This window comes from Artibeus jamaicensis, unplaced genomic scaffold, assembly GCF_021234435.1.
Source record: "Artibeus jamaicensis isolate MK-2021 breed Jamaican fruit bat unplaced genomic scaffold, CSHL_Jam_final contig_332, whole genome shotgun sequence".
NCBI lineage: Eukaryota > Metazoa > Chordata > Mammalia > Chiroptera > Phyllostomidae > Artibeus > Artibeus jamaicensis.
Window position 1 is genome coordinate 21,259,817 of NW_026521788.1, and position 10,191 is coordinate 21,270,007.

The window sequence follows — 10,191 nt, forward strand, 5'->3', positions numbered from 1 at the left end:
CTTTGAATTCTTGCTTCTTGACTCTTTTCTGTTTGGCCATTATTTGCTTTCTTCTGGTCCACTCCATTGATTTGAGTCCCAGTTTCCTTTTCATTGCTATTGGTGTCCTGTGCAATTCCATTCATTTCAATTAGTTTCGCCTTCATATATTTGTCTAATTTGTCGGTATAATCAACCAGTTCTGTGAGTATCCTGATGACCAGTGTTTTAAACTGCGCGTCTGAGAGTTTTGCTATTTCTTCATTGCTTAGATCTATGGGCTCTGGGACTTTGAGATCTTCTTGTGACATTTTTGGTCTGTTCTGGCCCTTTAAGTGTGAGAAGTGGCGCCTTGGACTCCCAGGTCGCTGGGTTGTGACGCTGTATGTGAGGGTGTGGTCAGAGCGGGGAAATGGCGACCCCCTCTGCTGTTTCTCACAGCTGGGTGAGAATCAGCGCCTTAGGTGGTTCACCTGGGCCGGGCCACTCAGAGTCGCTGGGTTATGACGCTGTATGTGGAGGTGGGGTCAGAGCGGGGAAATGGCAGCACCCTCCACTGCTGCTTGCCGCGGGCCCCGGGCCCCGGTCCAACTGCCCACTCCCTCGCCTGTCCGCCCGCGCACAAATGCGCGACCACAGTCAACACGCTGCACCGCTCCCCCGCTGTCTCCCCCGCGGTTGCTCGCCTGGTGGCTCGCTCGGTCGCTCACTAGGTCCAACCCTGCGCCTGGATTCCGCGCATGTGGATTCCGCGCCTGAGTCCGGCTGACCAAGACCTCCTGTGCAATCCTGCTTTACCAGCCGCTGGTTTCGCCCCTTACCGGTCAGGCTGAAGAATTTGTTAACGGACTTCCGAAAAGTTCAATTTTCCGTGTTCTGGCTGTGTTTTCTGTTGCTAATATTTAGTTGTCTCTAAACTTGGTTGTGTGAGAAGGCACGGCACATCCACCTATGCCTCCATCTTGGCGGAAGTCTCAAAAAAATTTTTTTTTAAATGAGAGTTTATCTGAGCCAAACTGATGACATATGTCAGGGAGCAAGATCTTATATACTGCAGAGAATAATAGTTTTGGAGCTTCTTTTATGCATTTGAAATTAAGGAGGGAGAAGATGTTGGGAAGATTGGAGAAGGTAAAGTGAGGACTGGATTACAGGACAGTTCACAAGATTAGGTGCTCTCTGGAGGGCTACCATATTTTTCAGATTATATAATGCACTTCCCCCCTCCCCCAAATTTGGGAGGAATAATGGTTGTTAATGCTGCTGTTGAGTTCCGTTTACATTTACATAGGTGAAATATTATGTTATTTATATTATTAAATATTTTACCACATTTTTGGCTTCAAACCTTTTTTTCTATTTTCCTCCTCTAAAACCTAGGTGCATCTTATGGTCCAAAAAATACGGTAATACCCTTCCCCCCAGGGGTATTATTCTGGTATTTCAAAGGTGCTTTAACCTAGATGCATAAAAACAATGGACAGCAGCTTAAAACATTTCACTACGGAAGTTGTAGGCCTGGGACCTGACTACCCACCATGACCTGCCCAGTTAGGAATTTCTAATCAGACCCCTTAATTTCCATTTCTATTTGATTTCTTCCCCAAAGCACAGCCCCTTATTAAACCTCACCTTCAGCACAGGAGACACCACCTGCAGACAGGCTCCAAGGAATTTCTTCCGGAATAATATCCTGCCAGAAACCTTATTTCTGGGTATTACTTGGGGTTACAGATTTTTCTGGGCACAGGACCTCCACTCTGTCCACAGTCTTCTGTATCCAGTGTTCAGGGTCCCACCTGGTGAGGGTTTGGATGAGACGGATGAACCCTGACACTGCCTTTGGACTTTGCTTTTCTCCAGGTGTCCCAGCCCCTGCTGCTGAGAGCAGAAGAGAAGAAAGGACCCAGGGACAGCAGGTGTCCTCCAACCATGGGGCAGACCTGCCAGCGAGCATGCGTAAGATCTCCCCCAGCTTTTCTCTGACTTCATATGGTCACAGGCACCATGGCCCTCCCAGGCACCCTTTCTGGCCAGGTGTTATATTGGGGTTTTAGGGAAACTCAGGCCGAGAACGCAGCAGGGACATGTTATGGGGCAAGATGGAAGCCCTCAAATCAGGTCTCTAGCTCTCTGTGCAGGTGCTCAGATAGGCCAGGTAGGCCCTGACCAACCGAGGAATCACTCACTTCTTAGCTGATTATACCATGAAGTCACGAATGTGTGCTGAACTCAGGAGTGTGGCCATTTCTAAGAGAAGCCTTCCCTTCCCAAATTTTCTGTTGCCAGGGAAAAGCAGAGCTATGCTTCTGCCCTGGATGTTGAACAAACCCTGGAAAACGTTTATAGGACAAGTTATGTTCTGAGTAGTTGGCCCGTTTTAAATTAACCTATGTGGCTGATGGACCATCCATCTGGAGTTAAAGCTACAGGTGCTCCCTTTTTACAGTTTGGGAAACTGAGACATGATGTAGTTTAAGCCAATGACAAAACACAGGGCCAGGATTTATAGGGTGCTCTGGGGACAGAACTCAGGGAAAGGTCTCAGTCACTGCCATGGCCTGGCCTGTTAGCCTTGTGAGGACTTTCTCTCCTCTCAGCTTCTGGGTGACTGTTTTTTCCCCAGTTAGCATCTGAAAGCAGCAGGAGGAATGCAAGCTCAGGCAGCTGCTGTCACCAGCAGGCCAGGAGTCTGGGCAAGCCCAGAGCAGCAGGTGACTTTCCCCCAGGCCTGCAAGGATGGTTGAAAAATGCCCCCTTCATCCTGTCTTAGAAAGGCTTTGCACAGCCAGCTCCACATCCTTTCTTCTGCCCGTGGCTTGGACAGAATTGCATTCCATACCATTTCTAACGCCCACATGGCAGCCCAGTCTGGTTTCATTTGCAGAATCCAAGGCTCCCGTTTGGGTTACAGTAGAGAGGAGAGGCCACTAAATACATTAACTGGAAGACTCTCCATGGCCCCTGGACCTCCTTCTCCTCTTCCTTCTCTTCTCCTTTACTCACCAGGGTGAAAAGTTTTGCTTGCCCTGGAAATGAAGAGCACCTCCGAACCAGGAGGTTTGTTTGAGATGTCATTGCTACCTCTCATGGTCTCCCCTGCCCTCTTCTTGGGCCTCTGCCTGCCCCTGCCTAGCTTTGCCAGCCCCGGGCAGAATGCCACTGAGAGTTTAAAGCAGGTCAGGCCAGCCTTGGAGAGGTGGCACAAAGCAGCCAGTGTCACAGGCACCATGCAGCAGTCAGTAGGCGTGGGCACTGGCACTCGGAGGTTAGTGTCAACCTATGGGTCCAGGGCTGGTACTTGGGGTTCCAGAGAGAAGAACGTAGGCTCTTGGGTCTCAGACACAAGATGGAAACCCATGAGTTGGAAATTGCTTTGACCCCTTAAGTAGCCCTGTACCTCTATAAATCCATGATATTTACCATTGCTACTGCCATTTAATAAACAACTACTCTGTGCCAGCCACTCCACTATACAGAGGCTCCTTTAACTTTCACAACAGCCCAACAGAGTAGGTATCATTCCCATTTTACAGGTAGGGAAGCTGAGGCTTAGAGAAATTACATTACTTGCCCATGTTTGCGTGGCTGATCAGCGGCAGATCCAAGGCATAAACTCAGGCCTCCCTGATTCTAAACCTGAACTCTTCTTCCCTCTACAGCAAAGCCGAGCCTGAAGGTGAGGCACGCTGCTTCAATCATAACCTCCTAAAGACAGTTATATTTGGAGTTGTCCCAAGCTTAGAAATGTTGTACTCTGGATATTGATCCTTGCTCTTAATCCAAGGAAGGGCCCCAAATTGTGTGGTCCATTCAGTTTCTCTCTCCCTGGTTCCCTGGCTACTCCAAGCCCCTGGTAGTGATTTTCACTGCTGCCTTACATTTAATTCTGATGTAGGCCTATCAGTGTCTGCAAAACTTCATTAGAACCCTTTCACAGGAAGTTGGTTCTCATGGGAATGTCGGTGTAAGGCCTGGACTGTGTGGGCCTTGGGCACGTGGAGAATGAGCTTAGATTGTCCTGGTCACTCAGGCTGTCTGGGATGCTTTTGCCAGCTTCCCTGGGACCACAGTTTCTACAAAGCTTCTTTGCTTTGGGGCCCACTCAGGAGAGGGCATGGCTTTTCAGTTCATGAACAAAAACATTTATCGAGCACCTGCCCTGTGTGAGGCAGGGCAACCAGAAGTGCTGAAAAGATGGCCTCTGCCTTCCAGGGAGGGTACGTGGGCTACCTCTGATTTTCACAGGCACACTCGGCGCATCTGTGGATTGCTAGGCAGCCTTTTAGGAAACTCATCTTCTTCCTTGCCAAGGAGGATTGCCTCTTGTGCTCTGTGGTTCTGGTTTCATCCTCTCTCACTCACCAGGGTGGTGGCTGCAGGAATCCCAAAGCAGCAAGTGAGGGCAAACAGCGTTGTTCGCACCTCCTCCAAAGCGGCCCTCACGGCCAGTCCCGGGATGACTGTGGTTCAGGACCGGGTGAGAGCATAGGTTCAGGGAGGAGAATTGCAGTGGCTGTTTTTTACACACACTGTCCTACACCCTGCTCATCCCTCCAGCTGCCGTCACAAGGAAGTCCACATGGGCCTCTCTCCTGATGGACAGCGGCTTCTGAATCTGTGAGACAGCGATGAAAGGACAGAATGCTGACACCCCTTCCCAGACCAAGGGCTGGTCTGTACTTGATAGGCTTCTTCTTTCCATGCTCATCTGGGGAGCATTGCGTGCTGCCACCTTGGGGAGGCGTAGGTGCCAATAATTCAGCAGGGACAGGGCCTATTTCCCAAACTTCCCTGCCCTCCTCTGTAGCACCTAGGCCAGCACAGTGCTTTGGCTGTTGATACATCTGTCTCCTCTGGTGGACTGTGGGCCCTGAGAGCAGAGTCACTGCTGTTTTTTATCTTTGAACTTCCTTCTCCTAGAACAGTGCCTGGCACATATGTAAGCACCGAATAAATGTTTATGTGAATAAATTCATGAACTGGACATTTCTGAGCTCTGCTGCAGTTCATCCAGAGAACCATTAATTGTGTTAGAATTTGCTTAGCTATTTCAAGGTTACTTGTAATTACGTTTGCCTCCTGAGTATGGTTCATTAGTTATAAGCATCAGTATGCTGTGATCAAGTTTCTAAGATGCCTTTGTAATACTTTACCTTGTCCTGTCTTTCTTAAAGGAGATGGGATGTCAAAAATCAATCGAGCCCCGCGTTAGTGAAAGTAAGGTAAGAAACCTCAATGGTCTTTTCATTTCTCCCATCACATTTTCTGTAAAAGAGAGGTATGGTGTGGCGGTTCTGTTTGGGAATTCTGATCATGGTTTTAGTGAGCTGAGCTGCCCCGTGCCCCACGGTGAGGAAGAGCGCTCACCTGTAACCTGTTCCCTACCGGGCCCAGCCTACTCTACAGGGAAAATGCTTTTTGAGGGCGTCTTGGTCACTAGGCTTCCTTCTTAGTCCTTGCTTGCCTAACAAAATGCTAGATATCAGAGCTAAACACAGGGCCCTCCTGCCTCGGAGCTGCATGGCAGCCTGACTGGGAGAGACTCTGGGGGAAATAATGGAAGGGTCTCTCCCTTCTCATTTCCAATGTACAGAATCGGGGGTGCAAGAAACTTGCCATCCACCCATCTGCACTTGAACATGGACAAGTTTTAGATATTTTCTGTGGTAATGGTGATAGTCCCCCCAGCTCCCTCCCATTCCTCAAACTGGCACATTTAAAATGACAATAGAGTGAATCTGACATGGGTTGCTTCATGTGAATATGGTGAGATAGTGTTTAAGATCCTACTTGCTGGAAAAAGTAAAGGAACTCTCAATTCCTCTTGTATCTGAGTCCATTACCTTGTCCCAGGTGAGGCCCAAGGCTGGGTCTACATTTATAGTCACTTCTACCCTACTCTTCATTACAACGATTGAGCAGCTATGTTCTCATTCTTTCAAAAATGAATAAGGCACAGTCTCTAGCCTCCAAGGACTTATGGCTGAGAAGTGAAACTCAACATGAAAAAAAAGTTACAACATAGGGTGACGTGTGGCTTAGGGTGACAAGAGCCAGATGAGTTGAGGGATCAGCCCTGTCTTGTGGGGATAAGGCAGGTGGGATAGAGGTAGTGAGATTTGCAGAGGATCTGGAAGCGGGAGAAGGAATTTGCAAGGCTGGGAAGGACATTCCAATCAGAGAGAACAGCGAGTGCAATAGCAGAGCCTGCGAAGGAGGGAAAGAAGCCTGGAGAGGCTGACTGGTGTGGTGCTGGCGAGGAAGGCTGGAGGGGCTGGCGTCGTTGGATACCCAGGAAAGGAATCCATCGGGACCTGTAGGATCTTCTAGGCTGAGGAGTCATGTGATTAACTGTTTTCTGACTGGCAGCGACAAAGAACATGAGCATCCAGGAAACCAGACAGGGAGCAGTAGGGATACGTGTAGAGAGCTCTCCAGAAAGGTGTGAGTGCAAGGCGACCCACCTGGGAGCGGGAGGAAGGTATTGCAACAGGCGTTGCCAGTTTTGAAGACCCACCAACACTGGTCGCCTTGCTTAGTCAGCCTTTCCTGTGGTTACCTGCGTCACCCTGTACCTAGGGTCTCACACAATGAGAAGGAGCTAACGACACCCCCCTCCTTTTTTTCTGGGTCATTTTTAGCACTTTAAAAAATAAAGGTATTACCCACTTTATGACTGTCTGGTTAAAGTAGTTTTATGTATCATGTGATCTGGCTATAACTAAACTGACCTTTACAAAATAGGCAAGTGGCTTGGAAAGATATCTGCGTAAAAACTGTAGATCGAAGCTAATGGACCATGAGAAAATAAGAGCACTAAAAATCTTTTCTATCCATGGTGCAAGCTATTCATCAGCCACATCTTGGGGTTAAGAAAAAAATAAAGATCTGATCAGATACAATATGGAATAAGCCAAAAAAATTTTAAATGAATCGGGCTATTTGAATTCTGGCTTTACTTTGTGTACCGCTAATGATGAGATAATCCCTATGTACACATACAGAGGGCCTTGAGAGAATTAGCTAATGATACTATTAGCCCGCCAGATTTCAAAATAGTTTATTTCATTGTTATCTCTTTATTTTTATTAAAGTATAACTTACTAGCAGTAAAATACATTCTAAGTGTCAGCCTAAGTTTGAACACATCTACAGACACACACCATTTGGTGATGGACAGTCTGAAAAATGCATCATTATGTGACTTTGTTGTGTGAACATCCGAGGGTGTGCTTATACAAACCTAGATGGGATAGCCTATTACTGTAACTGTATGTGATTTAATGTGATTGGTGGGTAGGTACCATGGGCATGTTTACACCAGCATCACAACAAATGCATGAGTGATGGGTTGTGGTAGGATGTTATGATGGCTGCAATGCCACTAGGTGACAGGAATTCTTAGCTCCATTATAATCTTATGGTATTACTGTTTATATGTGGTCCATTGTTGACTGTGTACACCCATGTAATCATCACCCAGTTCAAGGCACAGAACATTCTCATCACTCTCTGAAAACCTCCTCATGCTTCTTTCTAGTTACTGCTTCCCCATCTGCTGTCATGAGGCTGTAACTGTTGTGACTTCTCTTTTTTTTAAAGATTTTACTTATTTATTTTTAGAGGGAGGAAGGGAGGGAGAATGAGAGGGAGAAAAACATCAATGTGTGGTTGTCTCTCGAGTGCCCGACACCAGGGAACCTAGCCTGCAACCCAGGCATGTGCCCTGACTGGAAATTGAACCAGTGACCCTTGTAGTTCCTCAGTTCAGTGTTCAATCCATTGAGCCACACCAGCCAGGGCTGTTGTGACTTCTATCACCATAGTTTAGTTTTCCTGTTCTTGAACCTCATGTAAATATAATCGTATGCATGTACTCTTTGTACCTGGCTTTGTTTTTAATTGCTGCATGAATCAAGCATTCATTCTCACATGATCTTGTATATAGAAAATCCTAAGGTATTCATACAGACCCCTCTTAAATGATTAGAACTAATAAACCCATTCAGCAAGGTTGCAGGATACAAAATCAATTATTAAAACCAATTGTATGTCTCTACATTTGCAATGAACAATCCAAAGATAAAGTTAAGAAAATTGTATTTACAATAACATCAGAAAGAACAAAATAGGACTAAACTTAAAGATGCAAGATTTATACTCTGAAAACTATAAAACATTGGTGAGAGAAATTAAAGATTTATGTAAATGGAAAGACATCCCATGTTATAGATTGAAAGATTTAATATTGTTAAGATGGCAATACTTCCCAAATTGATCTACAGATTCAACACAATCCCTATCAATATCCTAACTGGTTTTTTTTTGCAGAAATTGACAAGCTATTCCTAAAATTCATATAGAAATGGAAAAGATTCAGAATAGCCAAACATACTGCTTAAGAAGAAAGTTGGAGAACTCAAATTTCCTGTTTTCATAACTTATAAAGCTATAGTAATCAAGACAATGTGATAATGGCTTAAGGACAGACATATGTATCAATGGAATAGAATTGAGAGTCCAAAAAACAATCAATTCAAAGATTAGCCTCTTCAACAGACAGTACCAGGACAACTGGATATCCACATGCAAAAGAATGAAATAGAACCCCTACCTCATACCATATACAAAAATTAATTCAAAATAGATGAAAAATTTGAATGCAATAGCTAAAATTATAAAACTCTTAGAGGAAAACATAGGTGTGAGTCTTTGTGACCTTGGATTTAACAATGATTTCTTAATATGACATCTGTTATCAGCTGAATTGTGTACCCCCCAAATGCATATGTTGAAATCGTAACTTGACGAAGTACACTGGAATGTAATCATATTTGGAGATTAGGCCTTTAACAATGTAATTCAGTTAAAATGAGATCTTAGGATGGGCCCTAATCCAGTCTGATGGGTATCCTTCTAAGAAGATGAAATTTGGACATACAAAGAGAGACTTCAGGGAGATGTGAACTCAGAGAGGAGACCCTGTGAAGAGGGCAGCCATCTGCAGGCCAAGGAGAGGGGCCTCAGAAGAAACCAAACCTGCGGACACCTGGATCTTGGACTTCCCACCTCCGGAACTGTGAGAAAACGAATTTCTGTTGTTTAAGCCACTCAGACTGTGGTATTTTATATGGCAGCCCTTGTCACCCCTAAAGTGGAAACCACCAAATGTCCATCAACTAATGAATGGATAAACAAATGATGAAATATTACTCAGAAATAAAAAATAATGATGTTTCGATATCTGCTACAACATGGAGGAACCTTAAAAACATGCTAAATGAAAAAGCCAGTCACCAAAGATCACATACTTTATGATTCCATTTATATGAAATGTCCAGAATAGACAAATCTGCAGAGACTAAAAGTAGATGAGTGGTTGCCCAGGGCTTGTGAGCATGAGGGCTTGGAAAGTGACGGCGAATGGGCACGGGGTTTCTTTTTGGGGGTGATGAAAATGGTCTAAAATTGATTGTGGTGATGGTCTCACAACTCTGGGATTATATTAAAATTATTGAATTGTATATTTTATTTAAATGGGTGAGTTATATAGTATGTGAATTATATGTCAATGAAACTGTCAGCCCCCCACCCCAAGAAAGCCTTTCTTTTTTTATAGCTTAGAAGTATGAAGTATGTATGGATATACCATAGTTTGTTTATCCACACACCTGTTTGTGGACATTTGGACTGATTCTAGTTTTGAACATTTGTATACAACCTCTGTGTGGACATATGATTTCATTTCTCCTGTGTAGATACCCAGAAATGGACTTGGTAGGTCACGAGGTAGGCGTACATTGAACTTTGTTAGAAACAGCCCAGTGTTCCAAAGTAGGGGTGTCATTTCACATTCCCATCTGTCTTGTCCATGCTCATGGCTATGTGTTAGGTGGTTCTATACCACAGATAGTATATTAGTACTGTAGTATGCTTTTACCGTTGTAAATCAATATACAATGGTACCTCCGTACTCATCGTTCATTCGTCCTGGAACTCAGGACGAATGCTGAAACCGACAAGGACCGAACAAGTTTTTCCCATAAGAAGTAACGTAATTAGAAGTAATTCATGCAAGTTCCCAAGAACGTTCACATTTTACTGGGCTAATATAAGTAACAAGGTTGTTTGGTAATACAGAACCTTAAAACTAAACAGACAAGGATAAAAAAGCAATTAACTGTGTAAAATAAAATAAAATAAAATTAA